This window comes from Loxodonta africana, chromosome 3 (assembly GCF_030014295.1).
Source record: "Loxodonta africana isolate mLoxAfr1 chromosome 3, mLoxAfr1.hap2, whole genome shotgun sequence".
Classification (NCBI taxonomy): Eukaryota; Metazoa; Chordata; class Mammalia; order Proboscidea; family Elephantidae; genus Loxodonta; species Loxodonta africana.
Genome location: NC_087344.1, coordinates 190,008,062 through 190,022,510, shown reverse-complemented (window position 1 = coordinate 190,022,510; position 14,449 = coordinate 190,008,062). Strand labels below are relative to the sequence as shown.

The window sequence follows — 14,449 nt, the reverse complement described above, 5'->3', positions numbered from 1 at the left end:
TTCCTTTCCTTTTCTTTTATTTATTTTGTTGTTGTTATTGTTTCCTGTCTCCCTCTCCCTCTCGCCCGCTTCTTCCTTCCTTTCCTTTCTCCCACCCACCTAGCCCTGTCTGCCTCCCCACCCCCTTCTCAATGGAAAGTGCTGTACTGCTTAGCTAGAAAGCTTCTAGCACATGACCTCCTCAGGTCTACACTGCCCCACCCCCCCCCCGCCCCAGGTTGGTTCCCTCAGCACTGTATTTTTATTTATCTTTCCCCTTTTCCTTCTCCCTCCCATCTAGGTCCTAAACTGCCTCCACATCTTCTTGATGGGTTGTGCTGAACTGCTCAGTGAGAGACACATCAGCTTGCTGCCACCCCAATTTCATCCATCCCCAACGGCCAGCTCCACCAGCATGATATTTATTTTTGTGGTAGTTGCTTTGTTTTGGTTTGGTTTTTTGTTTGTTTTGTTTTCTTTCTTCTCTCTTTCCCTTCTTTTCTATCCTTTCTCCAGCCCGCCTAGCACTGTGCACTGTCCATGCACCAGTCTGCTACAGAGGCATGGGCACATGGCCTTGCTGGGTTTGCCCTGCCCCCACCCGCCAAATCCTACTTCACCATAATTATATTCACTTTTTCTTTTATATTTTTCTCTTTTTTCTTCATTTGTTCCTCCTTTTTTGATTTCTGTTTCCCTCTCTTCTTTCTCTCACCCACTTAGCCCCACACATCCCTCCTGCCTATCTGCACCTCTCACGAGGCTCTGCACCCCTGAGCGGCACAGGTGCAGGCCACTGACCCCACTCTGCACTCCACCCTGGCCCTGATCTATCCCCATCTCTCCCCCCTCCACCACTGGACCAGCCCTGCTGCTCCATAGCTGAGCAACCAGCCTTGCCGAACTGGACAAGGTGGTGAGAAGTATTGTGACCATAGATGAGCAAGCAACAAAGCATGCCCAGCCCACCTACCCAGGCATAACCAAAAAAAAAAAAAAAAAAGGCGGGGGGGATGAAATGAAAAATATATACAATCAATAAATGAAGAAAATAATTCTTGAACGTCCTGAAGACAGCAGACAATATCAAAACATAAAAAAAAAAAAGGACAGGATGGCTCCAGAAAGCTCCCAAAAAAAAAACACCAGATGACTTTCCATTAGAAGACAAGGTACTGAAACTACCTGATAGAGAACTCAAAACTCTTAATATTCAAGACTCTACAAGAGTAAAGGAAAGCAGAGACAAAAATAATAATAAAAAAAAGACAAAATTATTTAAAATACACACAAAATCATGGAAAAGACAAAGCAATAGAAGAACTCAGGAAAGTAATACAGGAACAAAATTTCAAAATAAACAACTAGAAAACATACAAAAACAGCACTTAGAAATCCAAAAGATAAAAAACAGGATTTCAGAAATGGACAGTGCAATAGAAGATTTTAGGAGCAAATTTGAAATAATGGAAGACAGGATCAGTGAAATTGAAGGCATACACTTGGATACCACTTTGAGGAAAAATCAAAAATTGATTAAACAATCAAAATCAAAAATTTATGTGTGATTGGAGTTCCAGAACAGGGGGAGAAAATGGAAAACACAGAGAGGATCATTGAAGATTTGCTGACAGAAAACTTCCCTAATATAATGGAAGATGAAAAACTGACCATAGAAGAAGATCAACAACCTCATACAGGATAGAGTCCAAAAGAAAACCACAAAGACATATTATAATCACACTTGCTAAAACCAAAAACACAGAACAAATTCTGAAAGCAGCCTGAAAAAAAATGAAGTCATATACAGAGGGGAAACAATACGACTAAGCTATGATTACTCAGCTGAAACCATGCATGCAAGAAGGCAGTGGGATGACATATATAAAATCTTGAAAGAAAAAAATTGCCAACCAAGAATAATACATCCCATAAAACTCTTGCACAAATATGATGGCAAAATTAGGATGTTTCCAGATAAACACAAATTAAGGGGATATGTAAAAACCAAGCCGAACTTTCAAGAATTATTAAAGGGAGCCCTTCAGTTAGAATCAGACAACAACCTGAATCTAGGACACAAGATTGTACCAGACAGATACCAACCTAGAAAATGAACTCTCAAGGATAAAACAAAACTAAAAGATTTACAACAGATAACTAGAGAGGTCAATCAGTAAATGACAAAGACATCAGAATAATAAAAGAGGGAATAAACAATGCAGGTATAGAACTTTCAAATGGAAAGGAAGTCAAGGCAATATCAAGTAATAAAAGACTGGTTTAAACTTAGAAAGATTGGGGTAAATTTCAAGGTAACCTCAAAGAAAATTAACAAAACTATTCATCAAAACAAAAAGTCTCAATAAACACAAAATCCACCAAAATAAAAGAAATGGAAAAAAATCCACAAACAAAAGGAATTCACCACGGATGAGTAAGAGGAACAAAGAAAATGTCAGCACCGCATAAAAAAGCACTACAAAATGACAGCAATAAACTCATACCCATCGATAATCATACTGAATGTAAATGGCTTAAATGCACCCATAAACAGACAGAGAGTAACAGAATGGATAACAAAACAGGACCGATCAATATGCTGTCTACAAAAGACACACCTTAGAATCAGAGACAAAAATTCATTAAAAATCAAAGGATGGAAAAAATATATGAAGCAAACAGCTATCAAAAAAAAGCAGGAGTGGCAATACCAATTTCAGGTAAAATAGACTTTAAAACAAAATCCACCGTAAAAGACAAGGAAGGACATTGTATAATGATTAAAGGGACAATCCACCAAGAGGACATAACCTAATAAATATCCATGCATCCAATGACAGAGCTCCAAAACACATAAAACAATCTCTAACAGCACTGAAAAGAGAAATTGACAGTTCCACAATAATAATAGGAGACTTCAACACACCACTCTCAGTAAATGATAGAACATCTAGAAAGAAATTCAACAAAGAAACAGAATATCTAAAGGCCACTATTAACCAATTTGACCTCAAAGACATATATAGAACACTCCACCCAACAGCTGCAAAGTACTCATTCTTTTCCAATGCACATGGAACGTTCTCCAGAATAGACCGCATCTTGGGTCACAAAGCAATCCTCAACAAAATCCAAAACATTGAGGTAATAAAAAATATCTTCTCAGATCACACCATAGAAGTAGAAATTAATAACAGGAAAAAATCAAATACATGCAAACTGAATAAGACTGCTTAAAAGCCACTGGGTAATAGGAGAAATCAAAGATGGAATCAAAAAAGTCCCAGAATCAAACAAGGATGAAAACACATTATACCAAAACCTTTGGAACACAGGAAAGGCAGAGCTCAGAGGTCAATTTATAACAATAGATCCACACATCAAAAAAGAAGAAAGGGACAAAATCAAAACATTACCCTACACAACTCCGAAAAATAGAAAGAGAACAGCAAAAGAAGCCCACAGCCACCAGAAGAAAGGAAATAATAAAGATCAGAGCAGAAATAAATGAAATACAGAATAGAAAAACAATAGAAAGTATCATCAAGACCAAATGTTGGTTCTTTGAAAGGATCGAGAAAATAGACAAACCATTGGCCAAACTGACAAAAGAAAAACAGGAGAGGATGAAAATTACCCAAATAAGAAATGAAATAGGGGACATAACAGCAAACACAACTGAAATAAAAAAGATCATAACAGAGTATTATGAAGAACTATACTCCAACAAATTTAAAAACCCAGAGGAAATGGACAAATTCTAGAAACACACTACCTGCCTAAACAAACAAAAAAAACAAACCCACTGCCGTCAAGTTAATTCGGACTCATAGTGACCCTGTATTTGCCTACACTAACATGAACTGAAATAGAAAATCTGAACAGATCCATAACAAGAGAAGAGATTGAAAAGGTAATTAAAAAAAAAAAAAAAAAACTTCCAACAACAACAAAAAAAACCTGGCCCAGATGGTTTCATTGGAGAATTCTACAAAACATTCAGAGAAGAGTTTACACCAGTACTACTCAAACTATTTCAGGGCATAGAAAAGGAAGTGATACTTCCAAATTCATTCTATGAAGCAACATAACCCAGATACCAAAACCAGGCAAAGATACCACAAAAAAAGAAAATTACAGACAACTATCTCTCATAGATATAGATTCAAAAGTTCTTAACAAAATTCTAGCCTATAGAATTCAGAATTATACCAAAAAAAAAGTATATACCCCAACCAATTGGGATTCATACTAGATATGCAAGAATGGTTCAACATTAGAAAATCAATTAATGTAATCCACCATATAAATAAAATAAAAGACAGTAAAATCATCTCGGTCAATGCAGAAAAGGTATTTGATAAAGTCCTGCACTGAATCCTGATAAAAACTCTCAATAAAATAGGTATAGAAGGGAAATTCCGTGACATAATGAAAGGCATCTATACAAAACCAACAGCCAACATCATTCTTAATGGAGAGAGGCTGAAAACATTCCCCTTGAGAACAGGAACAAGACAAGGATGTCCTTTACCATCACTCCTATTTAACATTGTGCTGGAAGTCCTAGCTAGAACAATAAGACAAGAAAAAGAAATAAAGAGCATCCAAATTGGTAAGGAAGGAGTAAAATTGTCCCTATTTGGGGATGATATGATACTACATATACAGAACCCAAAAGACTCCACAAGAAAACTACTGGAGCTAATAGAAAGATTCAGCAAAGTACCAAGATATAAGATAAACATACAAAAATCAGTTGGATTCCTATACACCAATAAAGAAAACTATGAAAAGGAAATCACCAAAACAATAGGGTTTGTAATAGCCCCTAAAAAGAATAAAATACTTAGGAATAAATCTAACCAGGGATGTAAAAGACCTATACAAAGAAAACTACAAAACACTACTGCAAGAAACCAAAAGTTGTTGTTAGGTGCCGCAGATTCAGTTCCAACTCATAGCAACCCTATGTACAACAGAACAAAACACTGCCTGCTCCTGCTTCATGTCCACAATAATGATGCTTGAGCCCTTTGCTGCAGCCACTGTGTCAATTCATCCAAGCATGGTGTCCTCCACAGAATGATCTCTCCTGACAACAAGTCCAAAGCATGTAAGACATAGTCTTGCCTTCCTTCTAAGGAGCATTCTGGTTGTACTTCTTCCAAGACAGATTTGTTTGTTTACTTTTGGCAGTTCACAGTATATTCAATATTCTTTGCCAGCTCCACAATTCAAAGGCAACACCACAATTCACAGACACATGGGGGAGAAACCAAAAGATGCCTACATAAATGGAAAAACACACTGCACTCATGGATAGGTAGACTCAACATTGTGAAAATATCAATATTACCCAAAGCAATCTACAAGTATAATGTAATCCCAATCCAAATACCAACAGCATTCTTTAACGAGATGGAAAAACTAATCATTAACTTTCTATGGAAAAGGGAAGAGACCCCGGATAAGTAAAGCACTATTGAAGAAGAAGAATAAAGTAGGAGGACATGCACTACCTGACATGAGAACCTACTATACAGTTACAGTAGTAAAACAGCCTGGTACTGGTACAATGACAGGCATATTGATCAATGGAAAAGAATTGAGAACCCAGATGTAAATCTATCCACCTACGGCCACCTGATCTTCAACAAAGTCCCAAAGTCAATTAAATGAGAATGAGACAGTCTTTTTAACAAATGGTACTGGTGAAATTGATATACATCTGCAAAAAATGAAACAGGACTTACACCTCACACTATACATTCAAAATGGAGCAAAGACCTAAATATAAAACCAAAAGCTGTAAAGATCATAGAAGAAAAAATAGGATCAAAACTAGAGACCCTAATATACTGCATAAACAGGATGCAAATCATAACTAACAATACACATACACCAGAAGATAAGCTAGATAACTGGGATCTTCTAAAAATTAAACCCGTATGCTCACCAAAAGACTTCACCAAAACAGAAAACCTACAGACTGGAAACAAATTTTGGCTACAAGTCTGAAAAGGTCTAATCTCTAAAATTTATTGGAAAATCCAACACCTCTACAACAAACATAAATAATCCAATTAAAAAATGAGCAGAGGATATGAACAGACATTTCACCAAACAAGACATTCAGGTGGCTAACAGACACATGTTGGAGAGGCTGTGGGGAGATTGCAACTCTTACGCACTGCAGGTGGGAATGCAAAATGGCACAACCATTTTGGAAAAGGATATGACACTTAATGAAAAACCTAGAAATAGAAATACCAGGACTTCTGGCCAACGTAGCACCATAGACAGAAGCACCATGCCATTCCTCCACAGCAAAGACCCAAAAAATGAAGTAAAACAGAGACAAACGTCACTCCTGGAATTTGAAGTGTGAAATGAAGAGATAATGAACTCAGCCAAACACCAAATAGGATAAGAAACTGACAGAGGACAGAGAGCAAGGAGAGATATGTGTGGAGGTCCCCTATCAGTTAATGTGGCACAGATTCACCATCTTGGACTCTAGCCGGGGATCAGCAGACAGGGAACATGGGAAAGCAGCTTCACAGAGCTCCCAGAAAGAGACAGAGCACCCAGTAACCAGTGATACATGCTTTCCCACCCACCATCCTCTCCCCACTGCTCTAACTCCAAGCTCCCTGGCTGGCTTCAGTGGCTCAGCCAGCTAGGAAGTGCAGTGTCCATGCCACTTGGATTTGCCCCACCTACATCAGACATCAGCAGACAGGGAGTATGGGAAAGCACTCTACAAAGTCCCCAGCAGGAGACAGAGCACCAGCTGGACATGCCCTGCTGTACCATAGCTGAATGACTCACCGTGCCCACTGGACAAGAAGGTGAAAAGTATTATGACTGCAGATGAGCAAACAAGGAATGTACAGCCAGCCTGCTCAGACATCACCAAATAAGACAAAAAAGCAGGATTACACGGACAAATCCACAATCAAGAAACAAAGAAAATAACTACTGAATGCCCCCCCTCCCAAAAAAAAAGTATCAAAACATATTTTAAAAAAACAGGACAGGATGATTCATCAGGCATCCAAAATAAAACACCAGATGACTTTCCAGGAGAAGAAAAGACACTGGAACTACCTGACAGAGAATTCAAATCTTAATATTCAGAGCTATCCAAGAGATGAAGCAAAAAGCAGACAAAAATGAGGAAGAAATAGACAAATTTATGGAAAAGGCAGACAAATTCATGGAAAACACAGACCAAAAAAAAAAATGGAAGAATTCAAGAAAATAATACAGGAAAAAAATGCCCAAATAAATTCACTATGAGAAATCATACAAAACCAACAATCGGAAATGCAAAAGATAAACAACAAGATTTTAGAAATGGACAGTGTCATAGAAGGTCTGAGGAGCAGGTTTGAAATGATGGAAGACAGGATCAGCCAAATTGAAGACGAATACTTGGCTACAACTCTGTTTGAGGAAAAGACAATGAAGAAACCCTGAGAATTATGTGGGATAAAATCAATAGCAAAAATTTGCAAGTGAATGCAGTTCCAGAACAGGGAAAAAAAGCAGAAAACACAGAGAGGATCACTGAAGAATTGCCGACAGAAAACTTCACTAATATCATGAATGATGAAAAGCTGACCATTCAAGAAGCTCCACAAACCACACATAGGATAGACCCCCAAAAGAAAAACACCAAGGGATATCATAACCACAATTGCTAAAACCAAAGACAAAGAAAAAATCCTGAGAGCAGCTTGAGAAAAACAAAAAGTCACATACAGAGGAGAAACAATAAGACTAAGCTGTGATTATTCAGCAGAAGTCATGCAGGCAAGCAGGCAATGAGATGACACATATAAAACCTCAAAAGAAAAAAATTACCAACCAAGAACAATATATCCTGCAAAACTCTCATTCAAATATGATGGTGAAATTAGGACATTTCCAGATAAACAGAAATTAAGGGAATATGTAAAAACCAAACCAAATTTACAAGAATTATTAAAGAGAGTCCTTCAGTCTGAGAACAAAAAACATCAGGCTACAGCCTGAATCTAGTGTGCAAGATTGTAGCAGCCAGATACCAACGTAGGAAATGAACTCTCAAGGATGATCTAAAACCAAAAGAATTGCAACAGGGAACAAGAAAAGTTAATCTATAAATGACAACAACATGAGAACTATAAAAGAGGGAATAAACAGAGTAGGTATAGAACTTTCTAATGGAGATTAGGGCAAGATGATACCAAGCAATAATAGCTTGGTTCAAACCTAGAAAGATAAGGGTGAATTCAAGGTAAACACAAAGAAAGTTAACAAACCTACTCATCAAAATAAAGAACAAAAACATAAAGTCTCAATAAAAACAAAAGAAATCCACAGACAAAAGGATGTCAGCACAGGAGAGTAAGAGAAACAAAGAAAATGTTAGCAACACACACAAAAAAAGTGCCACAAAATGACAGCAATAAACTCACACCTATCAATAATTACACTAAATGTAAATGGCCTAAATGCATCCATAAAGAGACACAGAGTAACAGAATGGATTTTTTTTTTAAAAAAAAGATCCATGAATATGCTGTTTACAAGAGACACACCTTAGAAACAAAGATTTATTAAAAACAAAAGAATGCAGAATATATATCAAGCAAATAACACCAAAAAAGACCAAGAGTGGCAATACTAATCTCAGATAAAATAGACTTTAAAACAAAATCCACCATAAAAGACAAAGAAGGGCACTACATAATGATTAAACTGACAATCCATCATGAAGGCTTAGCCATAATAAACATCTATGCACCCAATAACAGGGCTCCAAAATACGTAAAACAAACTCTAACAGCACTGAAGAGAGAAATTGGCAGTTCCACGATAATAGTAGGAGACTTCAACACACCACTCTAGGCAAGAGACAGAACATCTAGAAAGAAACTCAACAAAGATGCGGAAGAGCTAAAGAGCACAATCAGCCAACTTGATCTCATACACATATATAGAACACTCCACCCAACAGCTGCAAAGCACACATTCTTTTCCAATGCACATGGAATGTTCTCCAGAATAGACCACAACTTAGGTCACAAAGCAACCCTCAACAAAATCCAAAACATTGAGATAATACAAAGCGTCTTCTTGACCAGAATGCCATCAAAGTAAAAATTAACAACAGGAAGAGTAAGGAAAAAAATCAATTACATGGAAACTGAATAACACCCTGCTTAAAAACCGCTGGGTCATAGAAGAAATAGGAGATGGAATCAAATATTTCCTAGAATCAAATGAGAATAAAAACACATCATACCAAAACCTTTGGTACACAGCAAAGGCAGTGCTCAGGGGTCAATTTATAGCAATAGATGCACACATCAAAAAAGAAGAAAGGGACAAAATCAAAATTTTAGCTACACAACTGGAACAAACAGAAAGAGAACAGCAAAAGAACCCCACAGAGACCAGAAGAAAGGAAATAATAAAGATCAGAGCAGAAATAAATGAAATAGAGAATAGAAAAACAATAGAAAGAATCAACAAAACCAAAAGTTTCTTCTCTGAAAGGATCAACAAAATTGACAAACCACTGGCCAAACTGACAAAAGAAAAACACAAGAGGACACAAATAACCCAAATAAGAAATGAAATTGGGGACATTACCACAGACCCAACAGAAATAAAAAGGATCATAACAGGGTATTATGAAAAACTATACTCCAACAAATTGAAAACCTAGAGAAAATGGACACAGTTCTAGAGACACACTACCTACCCAAACTAACACAAAATGATGTTGAAAATCTGAACAGACTCATAACAAGAGAAGAGATGGAAAAGGTAATTAAAAAAAAAAAACCTCCAACAACAAAAAAAGCCCTGGCCCAGATGGCTTCACTGAAGAAGTCTACCAAACATTCAGAGAAGAGCTTACACCAGTACTCCTCAAACTATTTCAGAACATAAAAAAAGGAAGCAATATTTCTGAATTCATTCTATGAAGCCTGCATAACCCTGATACCAAAACCAGGCAAAGACATCACAAAAAAAGAAAATTACAGACCAATATCTCTCATGAGTATAAATGCAAAAATTCTCAACAAAATTCTAGCTAATAGAATTCAGCATCATATCAAAAAATAATACACTGTGACTAAGTAGGATTCATACCAGCTAGGCAAGGATGGCTCAACCTTAGAAAACCAATCTATGTAATCCACCACATAAAAAGAAAGAAAAGAATCACGCAATCATCTCAATAGACACAGAAGGACATTTGACAAAGTTCAAACCCATTCCTGATAAAAATGCTCAATAAAAGAGGTATGGAAGGGAAATTTCTCAACATAATAAAGGGCGTCTATGCAAAACCAATGGCTAACATCATTCTTAATGGAGAGAGGCTGAAAACATTCCCCTTGAGAACAGGAACAAGACAACGATGCCTTTTATCACCACTTCTATTTAACATTGTGTTGGAAGTCCTAGTTAAAGCAATAAGGCAAGAAACAGAAATAAAGCCATCCAAATTGTAATGAAGAACTTAAACTGTCCCTATATGCAGATGATATGATACTATACATAGAAAACCCAAAAGACTCCATGACAAAACTACTGGAACTAATAGATTCAGCAGAATAGCAAGATACAAGATAAACATAGAAAAATCAGTTGCATTCCTATACACCAATAAACAGAATGATGAAAAGGAAATCACAAAAACAATACCATTTAGAATAAAAATTAGAATAGCCCCTAAAAAAACAAAATACTTGGGGATAAATCTAACTAGGGATGTAAAAGACCTATACAAAGAAAACTACAAAACACTACTGCGAGAAACCAAAAGAGATCTACATAAGTGGAAAAACATACCATGCTCATGGATAGGTAGAGTCAACATTATGAACATGACAATTCTACCCAAAGCGATTTGCAAATACGATGCAATCCCAACCCAAAAACCAACAACATTCTTTAAAGAGATGGAAAAACTTATCATAAACTCTATATGGACAGGGAAGAATCCCAGATAAGTAAAGCACTATTAAAGAAGAAAAATGAAGTAGGAGGGCTTGAACTACCTAACCTCAAAACCTACTATACAGCTACGGTAGTCAAAACAGCCTGGTACTGGTACAATGACAGATATATTGACCAATGGAACAGAAGTGAGAACCCATATGTAAACCCATCCACCTATGGTCACCTGATCTTTGACATGGGCCCAAAGTCCATCAAATGGAGAAAAGGCAGTCTTTTTAACAAATGGTGCTTGAGAAACTGGATGAACATCTGCAAAAAAAATTAAACAGGGCCCATACCTCACACCTTATACAAAAACTAACTCAAAATGAATCAAAGACCTCAGCATAAAGCCAAAAACCATGAAGTTCATAGAAAAAAAAATAGGATCAAAGCTAGAGGCCCTAATACACGGCATTGACAGGATACAAACCACAACCAATGACACATGAGCTCCAGAGGATAAGCTAGATAACCAGAATCTTCTAAAAATTAAACACTTATGCTCATCAAAAGACTTCATCAAAAGAATAAAAAGAGACCCTACAGACTGGGAAAAAGTTTTTGGCTATTATAAATCAGACAAAGGTCTAATCTTTGAAATCAACAAGAAAATCCAACACCTCTACAACAAAGAGACAAATAATCCAATTTAAAAATGGGCAAAGGACAAGAGACAGAAAGGGCCACATAAACCAGAGACTCCATCAGCCCGAGACCAGAAGAACTAGATGGTGCCCAGCTACCACTGATCACTGCCCTGACAGGGAACACAACAGAGAATCCCTGATGGAGCAGAAAAATAGTGGGACACAGATCTTAAATTCTTGTAAAAAAAACCAGGCTTAGTGGTCTGACTGAGACCGGAGGGACCCGAACAGTCATGGTACCCAGACCCTCTGATAGCCCAAGCTTGGAACCATTCCTAAAACCAACTCTACAGACAGGGATTAAGCTGGACGATAGACAACGACACTAGTGAGGAGTGAACTTCGTGGCTGAAGTAGACACATGAGACTATGCAGGCAACTCCTGTGTGATGACGAGATGAGAAAGAAGAGGGGTACAGGAGCTGGTTGAATGGACACAGGGAATACAGGGTAGAGAGGTGGAATATGCTGTCTCATTAAGGGGAGAGCAGCTGGGAGTGCACATCGGGGTGTGTATGGATTTTTGTATGAGAGTCTGACTTGATTTGTAAACTTTCACCTAAAGCAGAATAAATAAGTTTTTTAAAAAACGGGCAAAGGAAATGAACAGACACTTCACCAAAGAAGACATTCAAGCAGCCAACAGACACATGAGGAAATGCTCATGATCTCTCGCCATCAGTGAAATGGAAATAAAAACCACAATGAGATACCATCTTACCCCAGCATTACTGGCACAAATCAGTAAAACAGGAAATAACAACTGTTGGAGAGGCCGCAGGGGTATCAGAACTCTTGTGCACTGCTGGTGGGAATGCAAAATGATACAACCATTTTGGAAAACGATGTGGCATTCCCTTAGAAAGCTAAAAATAGAAATACCGTATAACCCAGCAATCCCACTCCTAGGAATATATCCTAGAGAAATATGAGTCGTCACATGAATAGACATATGTACACCCATGTTCATTGCAGCAGTGTTCACAACAGCAAAAAGATAGAAACAACCTAGATGCCTGTCAACAGATGAATGGATAAACAAACTGTAGTACATACACACAATGGAGTATTATGCAACAGTAAAGAACAATGATGAATCTGTGAAACATCTCATAACATGGATGAATCTGGAGGGCATTATGTTGAGTGAAATAAATCAATCACAAAAGGACAAATATTTTAGGAGACCACTACCGTAAAAACTCATGAAAAGGTTTACACACAAAAAGAAACAATCTTTGATGGTTACAAAGAAGAGGAGCGGTGGGGATGGAAAAACACTTAATAGACAATAGATAAGTGGTAACTTTGGTCAGGGATAAGACAGTTCGACTTGTACAAGGCAAGGTCATGGTAGCTCAATAGACATATCCAAAGTTCCTGAGGGACTGAATTGGTAGGCTGAGGGCTGTGGGGACCATGGTCTCAGGGAACACCAAGCTCAACTGGCATAACATAGTTTATAAAGAAAATGTTCTACATTCTACTTTGATGAGTAGCATCTGGGGTCTTAAAAGATTGTGAGCAGCCACCTAAGATACTCCACTGGTTTCACCCCTTCGGAAGCAACGAATAATGAAGAAAACTAAAGACACAAGGGCAAGATTAGTCCAAAGGACTAACGGATCACATCCATCGCAGCCTCCACCAGACTGAGTCCAGTACAACTAGATGGTGCCTGGCTACCATCACTGACTGGTCTGACTGGGATCACAATAGAGGGTCCTGGACAGAGCTGGAGAAAAATGTAGAACAAAATTCTAACTCACAAAAAAAGACCAGACTTGCTGACCTGACAGAGACTGGAGAAATCTTGAGAGTATGGCCCCCGGACACCCTTCCAGCTCATTAATGAGATCACTCCTGAAGTTCACACTTCAGCCGAAGATTGAGCAGGCCCACAGAACAAAATAAGACTAAAGGGGCACACCAGCCCTGGGGCAGCGGCTGCAAGGCAGGAGGAAACAGGAAATTTCGTAATCAGGAATCCAGGGTTGAGAAGGGAGAGTGTTGACATGTCATGGGGATGTTAACCAATGTCATACAACAATGTATGTACTAACTGATGAGAAACTAGTTTGTTCTGTAAACCATCTAAAGTACAATAAAAAAAAAAAAAGAAGAAGAAATGGAAATACCATATGATCCAGCAATTCCACTACTTTCAAAAAAAAAAAAAGGAATATATCCTACAGAAAAAAGAGCCATCACGCAAATAAGCATATGCATACCCATGTTCTTCACGATGTTATTCACAATAGCAAAAAGATGGAAACAACGTAACTGCCCCTCAACAGAAGTACGGATAAACTATGGTACATGCACATAGTGGAATACTACAAAACAGTAAAGAACAATGATGAATCTGCGAAACATCTCACAACATGGATGAATCTGGAGGCATTATGCCTAGCGAAACAAGTCAATCATGAAAGGACAAATACTGTATGAGGCCACTATTATAAAAACTCATGAAAAAGTTTGCACACAAAAACAAACAATCTTTGATGGTTACGAGGGATGGGAGTGGTGGGGAGGGAATAACACTAAATAGACAATAGATAAGCAGTAACATTGGTCAAGGGTAAGACAGTATACAATACTGGGGAAGTCAGCACAACCTGACCAAGACAAGGTCATGAAAGCTTCATAGACACATCCAAAGTCCCTGAGGGATGGAGCTAGTGGGCTGAGAGGACCATGGTCTAAGGGAACATCTAGCTCAATTGAGGTAGCATAGTTTATAAAGAAAATGTTCTACATTATACTTTGGCAAGTAGTGTCTGGGGTCTTAAAAGCTTATGAGT

At 37.8% G+C, this 14,449-nt stretch overlaps 1 protein-coding gene across 2 annotated transcripts in view; it reads right to left on the bottom strand.

Moving 5' to 3' along the window:
- Nucleotides 1–13,561, bottom strand: part of LOC111751963 (uncharacterized) — a 58,448-nt gene extending 44,887 nt beyond the window's left edge. For both annotated transcript variants that reach the window (XM_023554123.2, XM_023554124.2), the window contains exon 1: nt 13,435–13,561. The gene's annotated coding sequence lies outside the window, so the exon portion shown is untranslated. The remainder of the gene's footprint in view (nt 1–13,434) is intronic.
- Between the last annotated feature and the right edge of the window lie 888 nt (nt 13,562–14,449).